At 36.1% G+C, this 13,557-nt stretch overlaps 1 long non-coding RNA gene across 1 annotated transcript; it reads left to right on the top strand.

Moving 5' to 3' along the window:
• Nucleotides 1-2,212: 2,212 nt before the first annotated feature.
• On the top strand, nt 2,213-2,883 carry LOC120430769 (uncharacterized). Its single transcript, XR_005607727.2, has 3 exons — nt 2,213-2,436; nt 2,502-2,602; nt 2,657-2,883. It is a non-coding gene; the product is annotated as an uncharacterized LOC120430769 (long non-coding RNA).
• The last annotated feature ends 10,674 nt before the right edge of the window (nt 2,884-13,557 follow it).

The raw sequence follows: 13,557 nt of genomic DNA, 5'->3' as shown, positions 1-13,557 counted from the left end.
ATTGTCAAATTGTCAAATAGTCAAATTGTCAAATTGTCAAATTGTCAAATTGTCAAATTGTCAAATTGTCAAATTGTCAAAATGTTAAAATGTCAAAATGTCAAAATGTCAAAATGTCAAAATGTCAAAATGTCAAAATGTCTAAATGCCAAAATGTCAAAATGTCAAAATGTCAAAATGTCAAAATGTCAAAATGTCAAAATGTCAAAATGTCAAAATGTCAAAATGTCAAAATGTCAAAATGTCAAAATGTCAAAATGTCAAAATGTCAAAATGTCAAAATGTCAAAATGTCAAAATGTCAAAATGTCAAAATGTCAAAATGTCAAAATGTCAAAATGTCAAAATGTCAAAATGTCAAAATGTCAAAATGTCAAAATGTCAAAATGTCAAAATGTCAAAATGTCAAAATGTCAAAATGTCAAAATGTCAAAATGTCAAAATGTCAAAATGTCAAAATGTCAAAATGTCAAAATGTCAAAATGTCAAAATGTCAAAATGTCAAAATGTCAAAATGTCAAAATGTCAAAATGTCAAAATGTCAAAATGTCAAAATGTCAAATTGTCAAATCGTCAAATTGTCAAATTGTCAAATTGTCAAATTGTCAAATTGTCAAATTGTCAAATTGTCAAATTGTCAAATTGTCAAATTGTCAAATTGTCAAATTGTCAAATTGTCAAATTGTCAAATTGTCAAATTGTCAAATTGTCAAATTGTCAAATTGTCAAATTGTCAAATTGTCAAATTGTCAAATTGTCAAATTGTCAAATTGTCAAATTGTCAAATTGTCAAATTGTCAAATTGTCAAATTGTCAAATTGTCAAATTGTCAAATTGTCAAATTGTCAAATTGTCAAATTGTCAAATTGTCAAATTGTCAAATTGTCAAATTGTCAAATTGTCAAATTGTCAAATTGTCAAATTGTCAAATTGTCAAATTGTCAAATTGTCAAATTGTCAAATTGTCAAATTGTCAAATTGTCAAATTGTCAAATTGTCAAATTGTCAAATTGTCAAATTGTCAAATTGTCAAATTGTCAAATTGTCAAATTGTCAAATTGTCAAATTGTCAAATTGTCAAATTGTCAAATTGTCAAATTGTCAAATTGTCAAATTGTCAAATTGTCAAATTGTCAAATTGTCAAATTGTCAAATTGTCAAATTGTCAAATTGTCAAATTGTCAAATTGTCAAATTGTCAAATTGTCAAATTGTCAAATTGTCAAATTGTCAAATTGTCAAATTGTCAAATTGTCAAATTGTCAAATTGTCAAATTGTCAAATTGTCAAATTGTCAAATTGTCAAATTGTCAAATTGTCAAATTGTCAAATTGTCAAATTGTCAAATTTTCAAATTGTCAAATTGTCAAATTTTATAATTTCCTTTTTTCTGTTCATTAAATTTTTAAATATTTTTTTATTATATTTTTTGTTAAATTTTTCTTTTATTTTTAATTAATTAATTTTTTTATTATTTTTTTTTATTAAATTTTTAAATTAAAATGTTTAATTAGTTTTTTTATTACATTTTTCATTATTTTTTTTTATTAAATTTTGTATTTAATTTTTTATTGAATTTTTTATTAAATTTTGTATTAAATTTTGTATTAAATTTTGCATTAAATTTTTTATTAAATATTTTGTTAAATTTTCTATAAATTTTATATAATTTTATTTTATAAATTTTTTTAATAAATTTTTAATTAAATTTTTTATTTAATATTTTTATTAATTTTTTTATTAAATATTTCATTAAATTTTTTATGAATTTTTTATAAGTTTTTTTATTACATTTTTTATCAAAGTTTTATTAATTTTTTTATTAATTTTTTTTTAAATTTTTTATTAATTTTTTTTAAATTTTTCATTAATTTTTTTTTTATTTTTTATTAATTTTTTTTTTATTTTTTATAATTTTTTTTTATTAAATTTTTTATTAAATTTTTTTATTTAACTTTATTATTAAATTTTTTATTAACTTTTTTTAATTTTTTTATTAATTTTTTTACTAAATTTATTATTATTTTTTTAATTAAATTTGTTATAAAAATTTTCATACATTTTTTTACTGTCAGTTTTTTAATGTTTCATTGAATTTTTCATTTTTTTTATGTCATTAGAATTTTCTTTAAAATATTAAATTATTTATGCATTTAAACAATTGAAAATTTAAATATTTAAACATTTTCAGTTCAAACCTTTTTTTAATATTTCATGAACACGCAAGGGTTAATGTCGTTGACAGCTGAGGGTTAAGAATTTGCCTAAGAACCGAACTGTCATTTTTTTCCATCTCGTGGAAATTGTTCGAGTCGTTGTGTGTAAAAGCAACGAAACGAATTGCTGATTTCAAAATGAATTTGCGCTTTTTGCCCGAACCTGAACCCACAGAAGGTATCCAGTTACGACGGGGCTGCTAGCCAACGAAAATATTTTCGGTAAGTTCTTTCATAAAAGCGCTTTTTCCTAATGATAAAGTGAATTGTTTTTGCGGTTCTTCCAGCACATCAGGAGCTGCGAGACGGTTCTCAGGTTGACACCGATGTCATGCCGATGACCGCTTCCGACCAATGATGGATTTAATCATTCCGGCAGCTAGTTAAGGTAAGTTTTAGAACCAACAAACAGAAATAAAACACTGACATCCTTTTATTCCAGTTCCAGAATCATTTCCAAGCCGAAACGGGACCGGTCTCATAAAACATGCAGGGTTGTTACGGAAGAGTCGAAAAAAAATCCGCGCCAAATCCGCGCCGACCTTAAACCCGAAACCGCGCGAAATCCGCGCCATATAAAAATATCGCGACCAACATTAGGAAATTTTATTTTTAATTAAGAAAAATTAAATCAGAAAGTATTTGATAAAAGAATTTAAGAATTTAAGAATTTAAGAATTTAAGAATTTAAGAATTTAAGAATTTAAGAATTTAAGAATTTAAGAATTTAAGAATTTAAGAATTTAAGAATTTAAGAATTTAAGAATTTAAGAATTTAAGAAATTAAGAATTTAAGAATTTAAGAATTTAAGAATTTAAAAATTTAAGAATTTAAGAATATAAGAATTTAAGAATACTTTGAGACTTGAGAAATATTTTTTTATGTTTTCTAAAATGTTTTGAATTTGATATTTTTAGTTTTCGAATTTTTACTTTTTAAATTTTGTTTTTATTCAATCTTTAAATTTTTGATTACCCAAAGTTTTTTGTTATTTTGAATTTCAGATTTCTAAAATTTTTAATTCAGAAATTTCAGATTTTTTAAATAACAATTTTAAAAATTTCGAAAATAATTTATTGTGTATTTTGATTTTTTTGTTGAAAAACTATTAAAATAAAAAAAGTTTCTAATTTTTGAATTTCTGAAGCTTTGATTTTGGAATGTTCTGATCATTTTGTTTTGGCCAAGAATGTTTTAATTTAGAAAAAAAATATTTCTACCGATTAAATTCCATTTAAAATTCAAAAGTTGATGCCAGCTTCTCTTACGTCCAATCAAGCTCATATTTGGCGCCCACCAGAACAAGCACCAATAATCGTTTTTGTTACACATGAGTAATTCTCGCTGAAAGTGGACCACTATTTACACAAGGTGCTCAAAAATCAAAAGCAATGTACTTTTCCAATAGCCCCCACCAAGTTATGAATGAAACCATGTTTTGTTGGTTGAATTTGTCCCCACCTCGGCGCCACGAAGCTAAAACATTTTTTTTAATTGGTAATTTTTTGACTTAGGCGCGCCTACAAAATTGCTAATAACTTTGCAAAATTTCAACGAACCCTTGATGTTTAGGGGTGTTTTGGAAAGGAAATGAGCAGAGCTTTCGAATGAACTTGTCAGAAAAATACCGTTCCATACATTTTTTAGCCACAAAACACCAATGTATTTTTAAAAGTCATTTTTGAAGGCCGGCGCCCCGCTTTATCGAAAAACTGACAAATCCAATCGAAAGCTGAGACGATTTTACATAAAGGACCAATAAATCTAAGGTGTATGTTCCTCCTATCTTTTTTAATCTAATTTTGATTCTGTGAGCGCAGCGCTCCGTTCGCATTTCGAGCACCCAAAATGTTGCAATTTGCTTGCCCAATTTTAAGGTTTTGTCAAAAAATATAGGTGCCCACTTTTTAAATGATAGTTTATTGTCCAAGGATCAAAATGCACTTTCGATAGTTGACCAATATTTATGGTTTTGGGTTCTTCCAGGCAATTTAAAGTCGAAAAATTGTTTTTTTTTACTTTTTTTTTGTAAAATGCTCACTTACAATTGGGTGGACTTTTTTTCAGTAGAAGTAATGAATGTAGCATGTAGGAAATTTCACCACGAACATTTTTATCAAAAAGATAACGTAATTTCGATACTCCAGTGGCAAGATATTTTAGTTTTAGTGAGAATAAAAGTGCTAATTTTACAAATTTCTCAGAATTAACAAGCACGGCCTATTATTTACATGCGGCATATGTTTTGGAGGCCAGAGTATGGTTTCTTATAGTTATTTTGGTAGCTGAATTCGGATCTGGAACCAAATTTCAGATAAACAGTGAACAGTGATATTTTAGTCACGCTCAAATATTATTTGCGTGTATTCTCCATAGCCAAGTAGGGATCGGCAGCCGAAGCCGCTAACCACCGCGCCACGAGGCCTCTAAAAACAATCAGAAGTTGAAAACAACATTCTACTTTAAAAAATCCATGAGTAAAATATTAATTAAAGGTGAGTGAAAGATGAAATATGACCGAATTCACTAGCGATTAAAATTACAGCATATTACCGCAAATTACTTTTGAGCGTGGCTCCAAATTTACCTGTTTATCTGAAATTTGGTTCCAGATCCGAATTCAGCTACCAAAATAACTATAAGAAACCATACTCTGGCCTCCAAAACATATGCCGCATGTAAATAATAGGCCGTGCTTGTTAGTTCTGAGAAATTTGTAAAATTAGCACTTTTATTCTCACTAAAACTAAAATATCTTGCCACTGGAGTATCGAAATTACGTTATCTTTTAGATAAAAATGTTCGTGGTGAAATTTCCTACATGCTACATTCATTAGTTCTACTGAAAAAAGTCCACCCAATTGTAAGTGAGCATTTTACAAAAAAAAAAGTAAAAAAAAAACAATTTTTCGACTTTAAATTGCCTAGAAGAACCCAAAAACATAAATATTGGTCAATTATCGAAAGTGCATTTTTATCCTTGGACAATAAACTATCATTTAAAAAGTGACCACCTATATTTTTTGACAAAATCTTAAAATGAGGCAAGCAAATGGCAACATTTTGGGTGCCCGAAATGCGAACGGAGCGCTGCGCTCGCAGAATCAAAATAAGATTAAAAAAGATAGGAGGAACATACACCTTAGATTTATTGGTCCTTTATGTAAAATCGTCTCAGCTTTCGATTGGATTTGTCAGTTTTTCGATAAAGCGGGGCGCCGGCCTTCAAAAATGACTTTTAAAAATACATTGGTGTTTTGTGGCTAAAAAATGTATGGAACGGTATTTTTCTGACAAGTTCATTCGAAAGCTCTGCTCATTTCCTTTCCAAAACACCCCTAAACATCAAGGGTTCGTTGAAATTTTGCAAAGTTATTAGCAATTTTGTAGGCGCGCCTAAGTCAAAAAATTACCAATTAAAAAAAATGTTTTAGCTTCGTGGCGCCGAGGTGGGGACAAATTCAACCAACAAAACATGGTTTCATTCATAACTTGGTGGGGGCTATTGGAAAAGTACATTGCTTTTGATTTTTGAGCACCTTGTGTAAATAGTGGTCCACTTTCAGCGAGAATTACTCACATTCCAATCATATTTTCTAAATCCAGTATACAATTAAAAATAAATAAGGTTAAAAATCATTACTCAAAACTCAAAAGAAATAATATTCAGAGCCGGAGATGTTAAGAAATGACAAGAAACATATAAAAAATAATTTCTACATAATCTTCATTTTTAGACGGTTCGTACTAAGAAAATACAAACAAACATTTTCTGAAGAAAATTCAATTAATAAAAATATGTAATTCTTACAAATTATCGTAATTCCTGATAATATTTTCTTAATAACTTGAAAGTTATTCTATCTCTCTTTAATATATTTTTCAAAATTGCCATCCGCGCGAAATCCGCGCCTGAACAAAATTAGCCAGCAAATCCGCGCCAGAACCGCGCTATCCGCGCGAAACGCGCCATCCGCGCGATCCGCGCCGTCCGTAACAACCCTGAACATGGCAAATCTTGCAAAAGACACCATCCGACGGAACCTGCCGGAGTCGCTGCATGCCAGCCGCATGGTTAAAAAAAAATGTTGTAGTTCTCCACATCATAAATGAAATAAACTTTTTCCTTGCTTTTTATTTAAAAAAAGTGTGTGTGTGCATTCAGTAAATTGCCTTCCGAGATGACAGTTATATCGAGAAATTAAAAGTGAGAGTGTGTGCAACATGGAGTTAAACTTTCTGTGAAGTTGCTGTGAAGATTATCATAGCACTTTGAAAAGTTTAACTCCATGTTGCACGCACACACTCTCACTTTTAATTTCTCGATACAGGCTGGAGCCACGCGCGACGAAAGCGCTGCCCAAGCGGTGGGATTTGGAACTAAAATTCATTTTTGCATGTACACCAATACTATCAAAAAATATGGTGAATAGAGCTTTATGACGTTTAGCGTACACACACTAGCGCACCATTAGATTTTGCTGGCCGGACAAAATTTAACCTCACTTTTTTTCGTGTACGTACACGCAATACATGCGCACGTAGATTACTCTATGTGAGTGCACAATACATAGAGAGAAACGTCAAAACCGAGGCGAATGAATTTGACCGATTTTGACGGAGATCTCTGATAAAGATTTGACGGAGAATTCTCTGATAGAGACGCTCTATCAGAGAATTTCTGATAAATTTACCGAGAATTTCGGCGAATTTGACCGAAGTCTAGGTTGCGTGTAAGAATGTTCAATAAAGACATATTTAATTTAAAAAAAAAAAAAATGTTTAAAATCAAGTTTGAAATTTCCGGTTTTCAATGAAAGCATTCGCTTTGAGACATTATTTTAGCGCAAAATTAATTATTTTGTCAAAATTGGTCAAAAATTTCCCATAGTTTCAGAGGAATTTGATAAAACACTGTAATACCAAAAGAATACCAAAATGTGGTGTTCGACCATTGACAAATTCTGCAATTTTGCAATATCAAAACAATACCTTTAATTGGTATGATAGCACATTTTGTTCTTGCATAATCCTTAAGACAAATTTTAAAGGGTCCAGGAATACCCAAATTTGGTATTGATACCAGAGAAAGGTATTTTTACGCATTTCCCTTTTTATTTACCCATGCTCGGGATGAGCTCAAATTTGGAATTTAGCCTAGTGATTGGACAATCTTTGATTTCAGGGGGTAGCCCCAAAAAGTCCGGATTTGGACCACCCTACTGACCGTGGTAGAGATGTGTTCAAAGTACCACGAGAAGAACTTTTCATAAAATTTTGAAAAGTTTAAAAAGTTAGTTAACTATAGTTAAGAAAATGTTGATGAAAGTCATTATTTTAAACTACTCAAAGTGTCATGATTTTCTCAATGAACATGATTTTGAATCGGAAAACGGAATGCATTTTCGGATTCTTTGGACAATTTTCCACTAGGAGTTTGTAAATAATAAATAATATGTGTTTTTAAAACACAATTAAAAAAATCTCCACATTTATAGGCAATCTCAGTTGAACAAATTTCATGTAAAATGTGAAAACTTGTGATTTGTGCTTCGAATTCAGTATACAATGCAATATAAATCGATAATTTGATAAACAAAACTAGTTTTAACAAATTTCAAGTAAAATTCCGACTTTTTAACAATTTTACCTAAAATTTATATGTAGTTTGCTAAAAAGCTTGTACACTTAGTTAACTAAATATAAACATTGATTTTTTTTGCTTAAAAACTATATCAGCTACTTTAATGATGGTACATTTAGCGTACAAATAAAATTTGAACATCTTAAATATGATTTTGACAAGAAAAACTATGACTATAAAAGTCACTCCGGAATTTAAACTAAGAATTTTTAACGTAACTATTTTTCTAAACACTATTGCAAAAACTTTTTTTTTCCAAAATAGTGCATGGACTTTGTGTGGCCTACCCCAGTACATGTTTTAAAAATAATAATCTTGAGAAAAACCTTACCTGCAACTAGAGGACTGCACGATCGGTTGTGCTTTGGAACACTCCTGGAAAAAACAAATAAATCTCCCGCACCAACGGCGAAGTGGAAGTTGAAATTAAACTACTTTGTGAAGTGTTGTGTGCTTTCCCGGAGGACGTGGAGGAGACGGTAGCCCTGATTGGATTGTGCGGATATTTTGGAAAAAACAGATCCATATTTTTTGGTAAATATAGTCCAAGCCTCATCCAGTAGATAACGCCTTACCTCTGCTGTTGAACGTCTTATCAGTCAACATGCTTTAAATCTGTTCGCTCGATGCAGTACTAGAGCAATCGGTCAACTCTGCTTACCGAAGAGTGGAAAGGAAAAAAGACCAAAACAAAACCTGTTACTGTGTGTGTTGTTGCCTTGCCCTTAGTGAGTTAATTGAAATTGTGCGTCAACTCCAGTGCAGCGGACCTGTCTCGGGATGGATTCTTTGATCATGGACGAGATCAAGAAGGTTCTGGAGGAAGTCCGTGACCTCAAGCGCAGCCACACCAACATGGATACCAAAATGGACACGATACTCACCGAGGTGCAGACCATCAAGGGTGAACATAAGCGGCTCAAGGAGGACGTGGAGGTGCTTCAGTTGCAGCACTGCGCCATGGATGAAACTGTCTCCAACCTGGAAGTGCAAGTCGACCGCGTGAACCGCGCCGCCCTGTCCAAACATGCTGTCATTCTAGGAGTCCCTATGCTGCCAAACGAGGACGCCAAGGAATTGGTTCACAGCATCGCGTCTGCTGTGCAGTTTGATTTGCCGTTGGGCGCCGTGGTCGAGGCTAGGCGTTTGCTTCCCAAGGAACCAGGTCAGTCCGGATCTAAAACAGCACCTATCAAAGTGGTGTTCTCTGACGAACTTCACAAGGAGGAGCTTTTTGCGAAGAAGAAGATGCACGGCCTGCTGCTGTCGTCTGCAATTGCCGCGGGAGGATCTGCTAGCAGTGGCGGAAACAGGATTATCATCAGAGACGAACTGACCCCGTTCGGGCTGAAGTTGCTGAAGCATGTAAGAACGGTGCAGGAAGAAGCAGATCTCAAATTCGTCTGGCCAGGGCGGGACGGTGTTATTCTCACAAAGGCCACAAACGACGCGAAGGTGACCACCATCCGCAGTACGCAAGATGTGCTGAAACTCCAGCGATCTCACCCCAAGCGCCCGATGGATTCTTCAATGCTGAACTCAACCATAGAAGAACCTGACCCAAAGCGTCACCAGCAGTAGCAGCAGAACTTCGAGTAGCAGAGAACCGAACACTCTTACTGCCGAAGATTTTTTTTTTTTAAAGTGTGTCTTAAAAATGTATTTGTACCGTAATTTTAGTTATGATTGTATTCAAGATTGGATTGAAAATAAAATCAAACCCGATTCCTTGCTGTCTTTGAAAACAATTCAGTTGAACATTAGGGGATTAAATGAGTTGGAGAAGTTTGACTCTATTAGGGAGCTACTGCAACGTTCCAGAGATCGTGTCGACTTGATTGTGCTGGGCGAGACTTACCTGAAAAGCGAGCGCACCTGTTTGTACAATCTTCAAGGCTATGATGCATTCTTCTCGTGCAGGAATGAATCAAAGGGAGGCTTGGCTCTATTCATCCGAAACGACCTGGACTACAAGGTGTGTGCAAACCGAAGGATTGACGGGTTCCACCATATCCATGTACAGCTCCAGGTGCGTGGCAAATGTGTTAATTGTCATGCAATCTACAGACCACCTGTATTTGAGGTATCACGTTTCTTCAATGAACTGGACCAAATCTTATCGAGCACAACCAGCAGTCAAGAATGTATCCTGCTTGGCGATATGAACATTCCTGTGAACCTTCCTGCTGTTCCTTCCGTTCGTGACTACACGCACCTACTTGCGTCTTACAGCTTAGCTGTGACTAACGACCGAGTAACGAGACCAGCTAGCAACAACGTGCTGGATCATGTGGTTTGCAGCGGAGAGCTAGCCGTGAACGTAACCAACGAGACCATCTACACTGACCTGAGCGACCACAACCTAATTGTCTCCTCCTTCAAGGGTTCGACTCCGTGCCTGAAGCAAACACTTCAGAAGCAAATAGTTGACCACAACAAGCTGAACGAGATGTTCATCCAATCCATGGCAGGGCTACCGCGATCGCTGCCAGCTGAGGAAAAATTAATTCAAATAATTGACCGCTATAACTCACTCAAGCAACAATGCACTAAAACAGTAACAATTAAGGCTAAAGTAAAAGGGCATTGTCCATGGATGACCTTCAACATATGGAAACTCATTCAAATTAAGGAAAGCATCCTTAAAAGACGCCGGCGGAATCCAGATGATCAACACCTTGCGGATCTTTTGGCGCATGTTTCAAGAAAACTGCAGAACGAGAAATCAGCTAGCAAGAGAAATTACTACGGCAATCTTCTCGCTAATGGTGACCAGAAAACAGCATGGAGGGTTATCAACGACGCTCTAGGGAAACAAGCCTCGCGGACCTACCCGAACGAGTTATGCGTCAATGGAAGATCGACTAAAGATCTGAATGAGATCTGTCAGTTGTTCAATGATTTCTTCTGCGACGTCGGTCCCAACTTAGCAGCTACGATTAACAGCGACAGGAACATCAACAAATTTGGAACTATCACCCCTCTTCGTTGGAATATTTACCTTCGACCTACGACTGCAGCAGAAACAACGATTCTTATCAACGAACTTAACTCCAAGAAAGCATCTGGTCCGGACAATATTCCAGTCACATTCGTCAAAACACACTTCAACATTTTTAGTCTTCTTCTGGCTGACGTCTTCAACGAGATGCTCGAAACTGGCAACTTCCCCCAATGTTTGAAGATTGCCAAAGTAATTCCTGTCTACAAATCCGGAGACACCAAAGACCCAAGCAACTACCGTCCAATATCCTGTCTCTCTGTTCTGGACAAGATCATCGAGAAGCTGCTAGTTATCAGGATTATGGATTATGCTAACCATCTCAAGATAATCTACGAGCACCAGTATGGGTTCCAGAAAGCGAAGAGCACCTTACACGCAACCTGTGATCTTGTAGAAGACATCTACGACTCGCTGGACAGACGGGAAATTGACGGAGCTGTGTTCATTGACCTTAAAAAGGCTTTTGACACCATTGACCATCAACTGCTACTGGAAAAGCTGAGTTCTTATGGATTCAGGGGCGTGGCGCGATCGCTTATCCAGAGCTACCTGTCAGACCGACTACAGTTTGTCGCGATAGGTGAATCTCGGAGTTCACCAGGCCGCGTGACTACCGGTGTTCCGCAGGGTAGTAATCTCGGTCCAATCCTGTTCCTGCTGTTCATAAACGACCTGGCGAAACTGGGTCTGCGAGGAAAAGTTCGTTTATTCGCTGACGATACATCTCTGTTCTATAAAGGCAAAGATTGTACAACCATCCAGCAGCACATCCGAGAGGACCTAGAGAAACTCTGCAGCTTCTTTCAGACGAACCTCCTCTCGTTGAACCTGGCCAAGACGAAATACATGCTGATACACTCCCCCCGAAGACCGCTCCCAACACGTCAGCCGATTCTGATCAACAATCACACAATTGAAGAAGTTTTCAATTACCCATTCCTCGGACTTACCCTGGATAACACAATGAGCTGGGACGCTCATATTGATCAACTGAAGCGGAAGCTATCTTCAATAGGTGGGGTCCTACGAAAGGTGTCGTCGTTCCTGCCACCATCTGCACTAAAAGCTCTGTATTTCTCGCTTGTCCACTCTCGGCTGATCTACCTGATAACTATCTGGGGACATGCAAATTGTCATCGTCTCCGGGAGCTGCAAGTTACACAAAATAGGTGCCTTAAGACCGTTCTCCGCAAGCCGCATCTGTTCCCTACGCGACAACTATACGAGGATCCCGACAACTCCTTTCTACCAGTTCGAGCTCTGCACGAGTTGCAGATGGTGACTCATATATGGAAGAACCCCTCCCTAGGCCAGAGTCGGATGCACGTGAACCGCGCCAGTCGACAGGAAGGACATTTCTACCTTCCGAGGCCGAGATCAGAATTCGGGCGGAAAATAATCAAATTCATCGGTTGTAAAATCTTTAACGCCCTACCCCGCTCCTGCAAAAACGCCACATCCCTTCCAAATTTTAAGCGATCCTTAAAATCGATCATCAAAGCGAGAATTACAAACTACCTGCCATAAATGCCACTAATGCCTTGCGCACTGTTTTCTCGTTTCCGCCCGCCACACCGCCGCCAAACGCCCGCCACATCGCCACCCAACGCCCGCCTCATCGCCACCCAACGCCCGCCACATCGCCACCCAACGCCCACCACATCGCCACTCAACGCCACCACATCGCCACCCAACGGCCTCCATCCACGCCTAAGCGTATCGCTATTACACTATGTTAGATTAGATTAGATAGGTTAAATGCAATCCCTTCACAGAGCTCCAGCTCACTGGGAAATGCATAGAAAGCATATGTACTCACAACGTTCAAAGTATCAAAAAAGAATAAAACAGTACACAACCGAGCCTAACCCAATCTGGGTAGGTGAATATTCTCAGCAACGCTGTGAAGTGCGCAATTCGGTATCAATTAAAAAAAAAAATAAAAAAAAAAAAAAAAAAAAAAAAAAAACCTGTTGGAAAATCTTACAAAAACAAATTGAAATCCTATCGAAGTCACCCCGGTTTACGGTATTTTAACAGTATTTGTTATTGAAATGGCATGAATTTTGTTATTACCGTCTGCCCGGGAATACCTTTAGGTTGGTGCTTCCTCACTTTCATATCAGCAATTCCCCACGAAAACAGCATGATTCGAAAAAAAAGATCTCCGATCGGGCTCAAAATTTGTCGGGGGGTTCCTTGGCCAAAATAATTAGACCCGTTTTTCTTTTTTTTTTACACCGTGTTAGGATGGTCCGAAAAATGGCAATTTTTGTTGATTTTTGCAAATACCACATTTTTCAAAAAATCATTACTCTGCACCGTTTCAATCGATTTCAGCTGTTTTGAGCGCAAACGAAAGGGTATAGGGGAAGGTGGGGCAAGACGACCATATGGGGCAAGAACAGCGCCGTACACCCAAATGATAAATATATCTCAAAATCTGCAACAGTGGATTTGCTGCAGAAAATGTTATATTTTATTACATTTTTTGCAGCAAGCCCATAGATCATTTTTGCCCGCGGGTAAACACGTCAGCGATCTGCAGTTCTCACCAACACATAGAATGCTGGCGCGTTCCCGAGCAACACTCTAGAGAGAACATTATGTTCGCGCTCTGTCCCTCACCATTCATCAAGCGTCCATGGCGCGGTGGTAGCGTGTCGGATCAGCAACCTAGAAGTTGATGGTTCA

This window comes from Culex pipiens, chromosome 1 (genome assembly GCF_016801865.2).
Source record: "Culex pipiens pallens isolate TS chromosome 1, TS_CPP_V2, whole genome shotgun sequence".
Taxonomy (NCBI): Eukaryota; Metazoa; Arthropoda; class Insecta; order Diptera; family Culicidae; genus Culex; species Culex pipiens.
This window is presented reverse-complemented; position numbering and strand designations above follow the sequence as displayed.